This window comes from Pithys albifrons, unplaced genomic scaffold (assembly GCF_047495875.1).
Source record: "Pithys albifrons albifrons isolate INPA30051 unplaced genomic scaffold, PitAlb_v1 scaffold_47, whole genome shotgun sequence".
Classification (NCBI taxonomy): Eukaryota; Metazoa; Chordata; class Aves; order Passeriformes; family Thamnophilidae; genus Pithys; species Pithys albifrons.
In genome coordinates, this window is record NW_027286062.1 from 33,647 (window position 1) to 47,588 (window position 13,942).

The 13,942-nt window shown below is 52.0% G+C and overlaps 1 long non-coding RNA gene across 1 annotated transcript; it reads left to right on the forward strand.

Annotated features, from left to right (window-relative positions):
- The first annotated feature begins 919 nt into the window (after positions 1-919).
- Positions 920-2,463, forward strand: LOC139685257 (uncharacterized). The gene is made up of 3 exons (XR_011700063.1): positions 920-938; positions 1,795-1,949; positions 2,438-2,463. It is a non-coding gene; the product is annotated as an uncharacterized lncRNA (long non-coding RNA).
- Positions 2,464-13,942: the final 11,479 nt, after the last annotated feature.

Consider the following 13,942-nt stretch of genomic DNA (forward strand, 5'->3'; position numbering starts at 1 on the left):
AGAACGAGGTGTCAGAGCTCCGTTCTGCTCTTCACCAAACTGAGCAGGTCCTTTCAGATCACAAGGGAGAAGTGCAGGAGCTCAAGAACCAGGTGACTTATGCACTGGAGTCCTTGTCTCCAGGGACATACAATACCATGTCCAGCTTGCTTAAACCCTACTGGATTCCCTCCCAGCAGCACAAGCTGCTCCTGTGCTCTGCCCAGAGATGCCACACTTTGAGGTCAAGGCTGGATCTGGTGTCTCCTGCCCTGTTCTCTCCTGGGTCCCAGCATGAACTCTCTGAGGAGAAGCAGCAGACTGCTTTGAGCTTCTCCATCCCTCTGTTGCCAGTGTAGTCCCTGATGGAGTTTGTGCCTGTGCTGGGCACTGAGCAATGTGGGGACACAGAGGTGGTTCTGTCAGGTGCCTCTGCCTCAGCCAGTTCATCTGGTGTTCTGGAGCTGCACCCTCAAACATTCCCATGGCCTCCCCTCTCCATTTCTGGAGTTTACTCTTCTCCATTGCAATCCTTGGCTTTGTACCTCTTGTTTCTGGTGTGTTTTGTGTGTGTTCCTTCGTTCCTGGCCGTACAGCCCTCTCTGCTGCCTGAGGAGCAGCCCTGTCCCTGACACTCTGTGCATCCGTGTTCCAGATCCAGGCCCTGCAGGAAGCAGTGCTGGAGAAGGAGGCTGCCCAGACAACTCAAGAGCAGCAGCTGCTGCAGGCCCTGGAGGAGTCTCGAGCAGGCGAGCAGAGCTTGAGGGACTCTCTGCACATGCTGGAGGCTGAAAGGTCAGATCTGCGTTTGAAGCTCCAGAGTTCTGAGAAGAGGGCAGAGGCCTTGGCCACAAAGTGTCAAGTCCTGGAGCTGGAGTGGAGGAAGAGTAAGGATCAGACAGATGAGTGGCGTGCCTGTAATCAGGAGCTGCAAGAACACTTGGCTGAAACCCAGGAAGGTACAGCTTCTCCTTTTCCACTCTCTGCCCCATCTTATCTCATGAACAAGGATCTCTGATGCCACACAGAGGAAAAGTCCAGTGTCTGCTCATGGCATAGGGAAAAAACAATCATTAGGACACTTCTCTATAGAAATCACAGGGCAAGCTTGTAATAGAGAAAGATCCCATGGCTGGCAGTGCACCTGGCTGTGCTACCGGGATCCTGTGCAGAGGAGGTGCCTTTCAGGTCCCACATCTCTGCTAAGTAGGTGGAGTTTGATGTCTCATTTTGATGCCTCCAAACTCCAGGCCATCCCAGAGCTGTCAGGGCTGTTGGCCTGTCTATAGAATGGCTGGACAGGTATCCCCACCCCTTTCCCTGTTTTAGTTTGCCCACAGTGCACCTCAGAACTGCATTTTCATTTCCCTCTCTTGCTTTCCTGGCCTCAAACTGTCTCTCAGGTATTGCTGGTCAGTTCCCAGGGTCCTAGTCAGTCTTGGCTTTTGCCTCTTCCTCCTTCTCCTTTGGGACCCTGCATCTGGCTCTCCCCTCCTGTCTCTCTCCCTGTTTGCCCCATGTCTGTTCTCCCTGCTTCTAACACTGTGGCTGAGGGGCTGTCAAACACTCAGTCCTCTTCTTTCAACAAGCAGAAGGGCAAACACACTTTCATGTTCCTCTGAACCTTTCCATTTTTATTCTCCCTTTTTCTCTACATGGAAGTTTCCCACATTTCTGTCAGCTTTGGAAGCCCTTTGGCCTTAGGCCCTGGGTGACACAGACGGGCAGAGAAGACACTGCTGTTGTGTCTGCAGGATGCACATCAGTTTGTCTTTCTTTGCTTTTTCCCTTGCCCTTTGGCCTTTCCTGCTGCAGCGCTGGGGACAGCAGAACACAAGAGAGATTCCCTAGAAGCTGCCCTGAAGGAAGAGGCCTCTGCAAGGAAGGAAGAGGCTCAGACTCTGCGTCAGGATGTGGAGTCTCTGCAAAGGAAACTGCAGAGCATGGAGGAGCTAAAACAGGATGCGCTGGTGAGACTGGCAGAAGCCAGAAAGATTGTTTTCTTGTTGGTTTTGGATCATCCTCTAGGGGATGGGAGCATGGAAACTCTACACAGGAGAGATTAAAAACCACTCCCTATTGCCCCAAACCCAGGAAAGCAAAGGTTGGGGTCCTTTGAACTTCCCTTCCTCCCCAATGGAGACCACACTGTCATGGCACTGCCTAAATCAGGCTTAGTCTGACTTGGAATCCTGCCTGCACTTCTGGCAGCTCCTCCCCAAAGGACACCTCGAGTAGAGTTCCAAGAGCTCAGGGAAGGGCAGAAAGGCAGCTGGGACTGGCTGAGGGAGCTGGGAAAGACGCAGAGTAAAGGGGGGCCCAGGAAAGGTCTGCAGCATCCCGAGAGGCAGGGAGAGAGGGGCAGCCCGTGCCTGCCACTGCGGCAGGAGTTCAGATCTGCCACGAAGAGCAGACACAAGAGATGGAATGATGGACTCTTTTTGTCCCTGCTTTGCAGCATGAACGGGACAGGCTGCAAGCAGAGAAAGAACAACTGGAGTATCACATCAAACTTCTTGAGGAATTAGTTACAGCCTCTGAAACCCAAGCAAATTTAGCAACAGAGAGGAGTCACTCCCTTGAACAAAAACTCCAAACAGCACTGTCCATCTTAAAAATTAAAACTGAGGAAGTTGAAAACCAGGAGAAGAAAATGGAGATGCTCCAGAAAGAGGCTGAAGAGGGGAAAGTTGTGCAGGATAAACTCACTGGTATCATTGCCATCCTATCAGAGAGGGAGAGAGAAATAAAGGTTTACCAAGACAAGATGGCAATGCTGGAAAAGCAAAATGAAATGCATTTGACTAACTTGCAAAAGGAGGAGGAAAGAGCACAACAAGGGCAAGCTGAGAGGGAAGCCATGCAGGAAGAAGTGGAACGTGTGGCTGCTGCTTTGGAGCAGACACGAAGCAGAGAACTCGAATGGAGGGAGAAGACACAAGTCCTGCGTGCTGCCCTTACCAAGAGTGAAATGGAGAAAGAGTCCCTGGTGAAAGAATTAGCCATCCTTCAGGAAAGGGTTTCAGAGAGGGACACAGCAGAACCTTGCACACAGGTAGGCCTTGGGATTGATCTTAATGCCCCTCCAACATCCATGAAAGATTCCAGTGACGTTCCCCACCAAGAGGTGGCAATAGAGATTCCCATCAGTACATGAGCAGCTTGGGCAAAGCAGCCAGGGCTGCAGCCTCGTCGGTCTGTGTGGCTCCAGCAGAGACCATTCACCTGCGAGAATGTCTCCTGGCAGGCCCGCAGAGACTGACACAGCTCTGGAGTTTGCTGTTCCAATCAGCTCAGGTCCAAAAGTTGCCCATGGGGAACTCTTTCTCCCATGCGTAGGCAAGGTCAGCCAACATGTGGTAGCTTGGATTTGGCATGGAAATAAAAGGGAGCCACTGACCAGGCTGATGGACTGAACTTGGCAGTTTTGTACCCATGGCTGAACAGCAGCTGCACTGCTGGAGCTCAGAGGGTGCTCTCCCAGAGGGAGATTTCTGAGGCCCAGCTTGTGCAGCGTGTGAGAAGAATGGCATCATCTCCTCTCTCATTACCCAGCAGGATGTTGGAGCAGAAAGGAAGCAGCTGTCACAGCTCTCAGTGACCAACCTGGAACAGCAGCGAGTTTCAACATCAGAAGAAGAGAACAGGGAGAGGAGAGAACTCAGTGCTGAGTCCAGGAGTCCTGAGCAGGTGAATTGGGCTTTTGCTGCCTCTGCCAAGCCTCACAGTACTCTGGACCACAACACCATATCCCAGACAGCACTTTGGAGTCCTCACCTTGTTTTCTTCCCTCTCCCCGCTGTGTGCACACCTTTTATTTTCTCTCTCTTCTGGCATCCCAAGGACTTCACAAATGCACCTTCACTGCAGTGCCCCCCTCCTGGGCCCAGTGTCCCCAGACACACACCTGACTCTCTTCCATAGACCACATTCAGTGCTCTTTTGTTCCCTGGTGCAATTAAGGGTCTGTCAGCAGAGACCTCCTGGCCTTGATGTCCACAGGTCCTTTTGGCCCAGGGTTTCTGTCAGGTTTCTGTGAGCCTTTCTGCCATCCAATGTGCAGGTGGAACCTGAAAGGAGGAGGCTGAGGAGGTGTTTTAGGGGTCTCTTGCTCCCAGATGCCTGTGCATTGCCTCTCTCCCAGTCTGACCAGCACATGATGTCCACTTGGATACAGATGAAAGCAGAACCTTCTTTGGTGGGAGTGCTGACTGGCCATAGAGAGGAAACAGGGCAAATTCCAGTGGCAGCAGCCCCGCATTAGAGACCTAAGAAGGAAGATATAAAATTATGGCCATGACCAGGCTGCAGACTGAAATGAAATTCTTGTTTTTTTCTTCACAGGAGGAGTCCCATGCTCACTGCAGTCAGCAATTACCTGAGTTACAGGAGCAGGTGAGGAGTAGGAAAACTCTCCTCAAAAGCTGCTGTGGCTGTACTGTTGGGTGCAGCTTTGCATGATGCTTTGTCTCCTTCAATGTGCAGGTGCAGCCTGAAGAGAGGAGAATCAAGAGTGTTTTTAAGAGAGTATTTTCCCCACGGAGCACTAGATTTTCTTTCTCCAGGTGTCACAAGCACAAGATTCCCATTTGTGGAAAGGTGAGAACAGAATTGTCCTTGGTGGGAGGAACATGGGCTGTGGCTAAACACATGTCCCTCAGAAAGAGGAGAAAAGTGAGACACCTTGCAGCAGATTTGTTTTATGCCATTGTCAAACTATTGGGTTGAAAAAATTCCCAAAGAGGGGAGAAAGAGCTGAGCTGCAATTGCTGAGCTGGGGCAGGCTGCAAAGCCTTTGGGAGCCACTGCCTCAGGGCCAGCCCTGCAGTCTGAGGGGACTCATCCCTGAGCTCTTCCAGGAAGCTCGAGGGCTTGGAATGAGGCAGCACTTCACCAGCCAAATATTTTCCCTTGTGGTCCAGCACTGCCTTTCTGGTGTCACCAGCTCTGTGTTCTACTGCTTGTCCCTCCTTGATGCCCACCCTTCCAGCACAACTTTTGCCTTCAGTGCAGCTGTGTCCCTGCTTGCTGCTTCTGCCAGCTCTCTGGAGCCTCCTTCCCTGCTCCTTATTGCTTGTTTGTGCTCTTTCCCTGTCTGTTCCTGCAGGCCCCGACACAAGAGCTTTCTGCCAGGCAGGACTCAAACAATTTCCTGCTGCAGCAGGAAGAGCAGTGCCAGGAGGGGCAGCAAAACCTGGAGAAATTGGGGGAGAAAGACAAGACATCCAGCAGCCCTCCAAAGTACTTGCAATCCTTAGAGGAAGAGATCAGAAGGTGAGATTTTGCTCTTCCTTCAACGTTCCAGAGGGAATGTGCTTGTGGGATTTCAGAGGTGTTGTGGCCAAAGAACACACCTGCCCTTCCACGTGTAGGCCTCAGTGTGGCACTTCAGCATTGTCCTGTCAGGGCTTGTCATGCTCTGCTGTGACTGCCAAGGCTGTCTGGGAGATGGACAGCGATGTTGGAACACCAGACACCTCCCTGTGACCAAGTTGCTTCTCTGAATGCTGTTCTTTGGGTGCCCTTTCCCAGCCACTGCTTCTCACTGAAGGGAGACAAAAGACTGCCTTCCTTTCCCTCTCCAGGGGTTTCCTTGAGAGGGAAAGAGCAAGATCTCCCTTAGCTTGCTGCCCTCAGCTCCATGCTGGAGTGCTGAAAATGGGATCTGTGACTCTCCAGGCCTCGTGGTTCTTCTCACTGAGCCATCTCTCTGCAGGGACTGTGCAAGCCTCGAGAAGGACACGGGAAGGCTGCAGCACAGGGACTGTGCTTTCTGTGTCATGCCTTCCCTCTTTGCCATCTTTGCATCTGCAAGTGGCTCTGCCAGCAATTACTAAATGGCAGAGTTCTGAACTAACAGTGCAGATGTGTTTCATTTTCTTTTACTTCTTCAGGGATGTATTTTTCAAAAGACAAACGACTTTCAAGTAGCTCTTCCCCTCTGAGAGGGCATTCTGTTCTCAGGGCAGTGTGTCTGGGCAAGCTGAGATGTAATGAGCTGGATACATCCATCAGCTCCAATCTGTGTTCAGGTGTTTGAAACCTCTGGGATGTGTATCAGCCTGGCATCCTGATCCCTGTGCTTGGCACAACCATCTGAAGGCCATGATTGGGCAGGGAAGGCAGATTCCCCTCTGAGGCACCCAAGGAATACCAATGTCTCTTGTGGCCCTCTGTTGGCTCCTTCCTCAGACAGTGCCAAGAGGTGCCTGCAGAGGCTCAGGCAGGGTCCCTGCCACCCTGCACCGTCACAGGTGGCACTGAGTGGCCAAAGCAGGCAAGAAGGAATAGAAAGGCTGGGTAGGCTCCAGCGGCCCATAAAGTGCTGCCAGTCTTGAATGGCACATGGTGGTTCTTCAGAGCAGAAGGCAATGAAAAGGCCGTGCCCTCCGGCATCCCCTGGAGCTTCCTGCATCACGTGGAAGGATGGCAGTATGTGTGCCAAGCCCCTGTTGGCACTTCTGCTCTCAGTCTTTGTTTGTCCAGCTGAAAGGAACCTGGGTTCTGGTAAACCTTGGGGAACTGCCCAGAGATCCCCTGGCTGTCACTTGCTGCTGTTCCTGCCGGGAGATGCAATCCGGAGGAAGCAAATGTCTCTGCCTTGTTGACAAAACCTGTCCCTTGGAGTCTTGTTAGTCTAAAGAAAAAAATGCTGTTGCCAGTAATATATTCATGTCAAGACTTTGTTATATTTCTCTTCACATTCCCATCTCAGAAAACAGAGAGCACATTTAGGCAGTTCGGCTCCCATGGATAAAGGCACAGTGCTGGGGTGTGACTGCAGTGGGAACAGGCAGCCGAGTTGTTTAGATAAATCCCATCAGCCAGAGCACTTTTGCCCAGGTGGCTGCAGCCCTAAGAGGTTATAGAATGTGATACCATGTAGGAATGAGTTGCATGCTCTCTCTTTCAGGCTGACTGTGTGTCTGGAAGAGAAGGACCGGAGGATCAGAGCCCTGGAAGAAAAGGACCTTGCCCAGCAGAACGAGGTGTCAGAGCTCCGTTCTGCTCTTCACCAAATGGAGCAGCTTCTTTCAGACCGCACAGGAGAAGTGCAGGAGCTCAAACACCAGGTGACCGATGCACTGGGGTCCTCTTCTCCAGGGACACACAATAGCCCCTGCAGATTGTAGTATCCCATTGCTTTCCCCTCCCAGCACCTGCTCAGTGCTCTGAGAAGGCGGGAGCCCATCAGTCCTTCTGTCCTAACACACACATGTTGTATGCTGAGTGTCAACGTGTCCTCTTTGTTTCTGTGCAGGTCCTGCTGGAAAAGCAGAGAGACAAGCTGGATGCCATAGAGAACCTGTTCCACATTTGGAAGGGGATAAGGCAGGGCAGCCAGCAGGTCCAGGAGGCACTGGTGAAAACAGAGCGAGAGATGGGGCAGGTACGTTTGAGGAGCCAGGGAAAAGTGTGAGGGGCACTTAGAAGGGCATAAAATGCAGGTCCTGGGACTGAGGAGGGAAGGACTAGTGCAGGCACTGAAAGCACAGAGCCTGCTGAGCTCCAGAGCACAGCCCCAGCAAGGAAGGCTGGCAATGCAGGCAGAGCTGGGGAGAGAAGGCAAAAGATGGGGCTAAAGGAATGGGATTTGGGGAGAGAAAGCAGAAAAAGCTGAGTTTGAGGGCAGGTCCCAGGAAGTTTACATTTCTTTTCCTTGCCCATCAAGGCTCATTATCTTCCCTTTCCCTATTTGATTTTCTCTATTGCACTCCTTGCCTTTGTACCTCCTGTTTCTGGTGTGTTTTGTGCTGGAAGGAATTTCTCCTTCGTTCCTGGCCGTACTGCCCGCTCTGCTGCCTCAGGAGCAGCCCTGTCCCTGACACTCTGTGCATGCATGTTCCAGATCCAGGCCCTGCAGGAAGCAGTGCTGGAGAAGGAGACTGCCCAGGCAACTCGAGAGCAGCAGCTGCTGCAGGCCCTGGAAGAGTTAGGGGCAGGTGAGAGGAGCTTGAGGGACTCTCTGCACACTCTGGAGGCTGAAAGGTCTGAGCTGGATTTGAGGCTCCAGAGTTCTGAGAAGAGAGCAGAGGCCTTGGCCACAAAGTGTTGGGTCTGGGAGCTGGAGCTGAGGGAGAGTCACACTCTGACAGACAACTCATGTGCCCACAGTCAGGAGTTGCACAAACAGTTGGCTAAAGCTGGGAAGGTTTAGCTTCTCCCTTTCCCACCCACGTCTCTCTCCTGTCTCACCAACAACGTTGTCTGATGCCCCAGAGTGGAAAAGTGCAGTACCTGGGGATGGGAGAGGGTAAAAACAACCAGCAGGAGACTTCTCCGTATTCCCCATCAATCAGCACTGTAATAGTCAGTCTTGGCTTTTGCCTCTTCCTCCTTCTCCTTTGGGACCCTGCATCTGGCTCTCCCCTCCCGTCTCTCTCCCTGTTTGCCCCATGTCTGTTCTCCCTGCTTCTAACACTGTGGCTGAGGGGCTGCCAAACCCTCAGTCCTGTTCTTTCAACAAGCAGAAGGGCAAACACACTTTCATGTTCCTCTGGACCTTGCCACTTTTATTCTCCCTTTTTTCTCTGCCTGCAAGGTTCCTCCATTTTTCTCAGCTTTGGGATCACTTGTGGCCTTAGGCCTGGGTAACACAGATGGGCAGAGAAGACACTGCTGTTGTGTCTGCAGGATGCACATCAGTTTGTTTTTCTCTACTCCTTCCCCTTTGGCCTTTCCTGCTGCAGCACTGGGGACAGCAGAACACAGGAGGGACTCTCCAGAAGCTGCCCTGAAGGAAGAGGCCTCTGCCAAGAAGAAAGTGGCTGGGATTGTGCATCAGGTGGTGGAGTCTCTGCAAAGGAAACTGAAGAGCAGAGAGGAGCAAAGACAGGATGTGCTGGTGAGTCTGGCAGATGCCAGGAAAGGCCATTTCCTTGCTGGTTTTGGACCTTGTCTTCCTATTTCTAAGAAGAACCATTTTTCAGTTTCACTTTCCAATCACCACTGTTCAGAACAAGGAGGAAAAGGTGTCATAGTCATGTCAAGCCCAGTTTGGGCTGAAGGTGCTTTTTTCCCTCCATGCTGAAGTTTTCGGCCCCTGACAGTGAAAGTCATTTCCACACTTTTCTCTATTGACATGGCATGGCCTGGGCAATTGTTTGTGTCCAAATTCATCTTCACATTTCTAAAGATCTAAATCTGGGAAAAGGGGTGAGAAGACCAAGTTTGGTCTATCTGTTTTTATAGAAGAGATGTGTTTAGCCTTGGCCATCTGAGAACAGACAAAGGGGAGAAAAGAAGGAAAGCAAAAGTGCTGATGCAGATCACAACGTGTGCCTGAGAGGGGAAAACTAGTCCTGCTTGGAAAGCCAGACTGACAGGCTGACGTGGCCATTGCTGTGCCAAGGGAGGACAGTGGGGCTTCCAGGGGATGGCATCAGGGAAACTCTACAAAGGAGGGGTCAAAAACCACTCCCTCTTGCCCCAAACCCAGGAAAGACAATAGAAGTTCCCATCAGTACATGAGCAGCTTGGGCAAAGCAGCCAGGGCTGCAGCCTCGTCGGTCTGTGTGGCTCCAGCAGAGACCATTCACCTGCGAGAATGTCTCCTGGCAGGCCCGCAGAGACTGACACAGCTCTGGAGTTGGCTGTTCCAATCAGCTCAGGTCCAAAAGCTGCCCATGGGGAACTCTTTCTCCCATGCGTAGGCAAGGTCAGCCAACATGTGGTAGCTTGGATTTGGCATGGAAATAAAAGGGAGCCACTGACCAGGCTGATGGACTGAACTTGGCAGTTTTGTACCCAAGGCTGAACAGCAGCTGCACTGCTGGAGCTCAGAGGGTGCTCTCCCAGAGGGAGATTTCTGAGGCCCAGCTTGTGCAGCGTGTGAGAAGAATGGCATCATCTCCTCTCTCATTACCCAGCAGGATGTTGGAGCAGAAAGGAAGCAGCTGTCACAGCTCTCAGTGACCAACCTGGAACAGCAGCGAGTTTCAACATCAGAAGAAGAGAACAGGGAGAGGAGAGAACTCAGTGCTGAGTCCAGGAGGAGTCCTGAGCAGGTGAAATGGGCTTTTGCTGCCTCTGCCAAGCCTCACAGTACTCTGGACCACAACACCATTTCCCAGACAGCACTTTGGAGTCCTCGCTTTGTTTCCTTCCCTCTCCCTCTCCCCGCTGTGTGCACACCTTTTATTTTCTCTCTCTTCTGGCATCCCAAGGACTTCACAAATGCACCTTCACTGCAGTGCCCCCCTCCTGGGCCCAGTGTCCCCAGACACACACCTGACTCTCTTCCATAGACCACATTCAGTGCTCTTTTGTTCCCTGGTGCAATTAAGGGTCTGTCAGCAGAGACCTCCTGGCCTTGATGTCCACAGGTCCTTTTGGCCCAGGGTTTCTGTCAGGTTTCTGTGAGCCTTTCTGCCATCCAATGTGCAGATGGAACCTGAAAGGAGGAGGCTGAGGAGGTGTTTTAGGGGTCTCTTGCTCCCAGATGCCTGTGCATTGCCTCTCTCCCAGTCTGACCAGCACATGGTGTCCACTTGGATACAGATGAAAGCAGAACCTTCTTTGGTGGGAGTGCTGTCTGGCCATAGAGAGGAAACAGGGCAAATTCCAGTGGCAGCAGCCCCGCATTAGAGACCTAAGAAGGAAGATATAAAATTATGGCCATGACCAGGCTGCAGACTGAAAGGAAATTCTTGTTTTTTCTTCACAGGAGGAGTCCCATGCTCACTGCAGTCAGCAATTACCTGAGTTACAGGAGCAGGTGAGGAGTAGGAAAACTCTCCTCAAAAGCTGCTGTGGCTGTACTGTTGGGTGCAGCTTTGCATGATGCTTTGTCTCCTTCAATGTGCAGGTGCAGCCTGAAGAGAGGAGAATCAAGAGTGTTTTTAAGAGAGTATTTTCCCCACGGAGCACTAGATTTTCTTTCTCCAGGTGTCACAAGCACAAGATTCCCATTTGTGGAAAGGTGAGAACAGAATTGTCCTTGGTGGGAGGAACATGGGCCGTGGCTAAACACATGTCCCTCAGAAAGAGGAGAAAAGTGAGACACCTTGCAGCAGATTTGTTTTATGCCATTGTCAAACTATTGGGTTGAAAAAATTCCCAAAGAGGGGAGAAAGAGCTGAGCTGCAATTGCTGAGCTGGGGCAGGCTGCAAAGCCTTTGGGAGCCACTGCCTCAGGGCCAGCCCTGCAGTCTGAGGGGACTCATCCCTGAGCTCTTCCAGGAAGCTCGAGGGCTTGGAATGAGGCAGCACTTCACCAGCCAAATATTTTCCCTTGTGGTCCAGCACTGCCTTTCTGGTGTCACCAGCTCTGTGTTCTACTGCTTGTCCCTCCTTGTTGCCCACCCCTCCAGCACAACTTTTGCCTTCAGTGCAGCTGTGTCCCTGCTTGCTGCTTCTGCCAACTCTCTGGAGCCTCCTTCCCTGCTCCTTATTGCTTGTTTGTGCTCTTTCCCTGTCTGTTCCTGCAGGCCCCGACACAAGAGCTTTCTGCCAGGCAGGACTCAAACAATTTCCTGCTGCAGCAGGAAGAGCAGTGCCAGGAGGGGCAGCAAAACCTGGAGAAATTGGAGGAGAAAGACAAGACATCCAGCAGCCCTCCAAAGTACTTGCAATCCTTAGAGGAAGAGATCAGAAGGTGAGATTTTGCTCTTCCTTCAACGTTCCAGAGGGAATGTGCTTGTGGGATTTCAGAGGTGTTGTGGCCAAAGAACACACCTGCCCTTCCATGTGTAGGCCTCAGTGTGGCACTTCAGCATTGTCCTGTCAGGGCTTGTCATGCTCTGCTGTGACTGCCAAGGCTGTCTGGGAGATGGACAGCGATGTTGGAACACCAGACAACTCCCTGTGACCAAGTTGCTTCTCTGAATGCTGTTCTTTGGGTGCCCTTTCCCAGCCACTGCTTCCCACTGAAGGGAGACAAAAGTCTGCCTTCCTTTCCCTCTCCAGGGGTTTCCTTGAGAGGGAAAGAGCAAGATCTCCCTTAGCTTGCTGCCCTCAGCTCCATGCTGGAGTGCTGAAAATGGGATCTGTGACTCTCCAGGCCTCGTGGTTCTTCTCACTGAGCCATCTCTCTGCAGGGACTGTGCAAGCCTCGAGAAGGACACGGGAAGGCTGCAGCACAGGGACTGTGCTTTCTGTGTCATGCCTTCCCTCTTTGCCATCTTTGCATCTGCAAGTGGCTCTGCCAGCAATTACTAAATGGCAGAGTTCTGAACTAACAGTGCAGATGTGTTTCATTTTCTTTTACTTCTTCAGGGATGTATTTTTCAAAAGACAAACGACTTTCAAGTAGCTCTTCCCCTCTGAGAGGGTATTCTGTTCTCAGGGCAGTGTGTCTGGGCAAGCTGAGATGTAATGAGCTGGATACATCCATCAGCTCCACCCTGTGTCCAGGTGTTTGAAACCTCTGGGATGTGTATCAGCCTGGCATCCTGATCCCTGTGCTTGGCACAACCATCTGAAGGCCATGATTGGGCAGGGAAGGCAGATTCCCCTCTGAGGCACCCAAGGAATACCAATGTCTCTTGTAGCCCTCTGTTGGCTCCTTCCTCAGACAGTGCCAAGAGGTGCCTGCAGAGGCTCAGGCAGGGTCCCTGCCACCCTGCACCGTCACAGGTGGCACTGAGTGGCCAAAGCAGGCAAGAAGGAATAGAAAGGCTGGGTAGGCTCCTGCGGCCCATAAAGTGCTGCCAGTCTTGAATGGCACAGGGTGGTTCTTCAGAGCAGAAGGCAATGAAAAGGCCGTGCCCTCCGGCGTCCCCTGGAGCTTCCTGCATCATGTGGAAGGATGTCAGTATGTGTGCCAAGCCCCTGTTAGCACTTCTGCTTCAGCCTTTGTTTGTCCAGCTGAAAGGAACCTGGGTTCTGGCAAACCTTGGGGAACTGCCCAGAGATCCCCTGGCTGTCACTTGCTGCTGTTCCTGCCGGGAGATGCAATCCGGAGGAAGCAAATGTCTCTGCCTTGTTGACAAAACCTGTCCCTTGGAGTCTTGTTAGTCTAAAGAAAAAAATGCTGTTGCCAGTAATATATTCATGTCAAGACTTTGTTATATTTCTCTTCACATTCCCATCTCAGAAAACAGAGAGCACATTTAGGCAGTTCGGCTCCCATGGATAAAGGCACAGTGCTGGGGTGTGACTGCAGTGGGAACAGGCAGCCGAGTTGTTTAGATAAATCCCATCAGCCAGAGCACTTTTGCCCAGGTGGCTGCAGCCCTAAGATGTTATAGAATGTGATACCATGTGGGAATGAGTTGCATGCTCTCTCTTTCAGGCTGACTGTGTGTCTGGAAGAGAAGGACCGGAGGATCAGAGCCCTGGAAGAAAAGGACCTTGCCCAACAGAACGAGGTGTCAGAGCTCCGTTCTGCTCTTCACCAAATGGAGCAGCTTCTTTCAGACCGCACAGGAGAAGTGCAGGAGCTCAAACACCAGGTGACCGATGCACTGGGGTCCTCTTCTCCAGGGACACACAATGCCCCCTGCAGATTGTAGTATCCCATTGCTTTCCCCTCCCAGCACCTGCTCAGTGCTCTGAGAAGGCGGGAGCCCATCAGTCCTTCTGTCCTAACACACACATGTTGTGTGGGAAGTGTGAACGTGTCCTCTTTGTTTCTGTGCAGGTCCTGCTGGAAAAGCAGAGAGACAAGCTGGATGCCATAGAGAACCTGTTCCGCATTTGGAAGGGGATAAGGCAGGGCAGCCAGCAGGTCCAGGAGGCACTGGTGAAAACAGAGCGAGAGATGGGGCAGGTACGTTTGAGGAGCCAGGGAAAAGTGTGAGGGGCACTTAGAAGGGCATAAAATGCAGGTCCTGGGACTGAGGAGGGAAGGACTAGTGCAGGCACTGAAAGCACAGAGCCTGCTGAGCTCCAGAGCACAGCCCCAGCAAGGAAGGCTGGCAATGCAGGCAGAGCTGGGGAGAGAAGGCAAAAGATGGGGCTAAAGGAATGGGATTTGGGGAGAGAAAGCAGAAAAAGCTGAGTTTGAGGGCAGGTCCCAGGA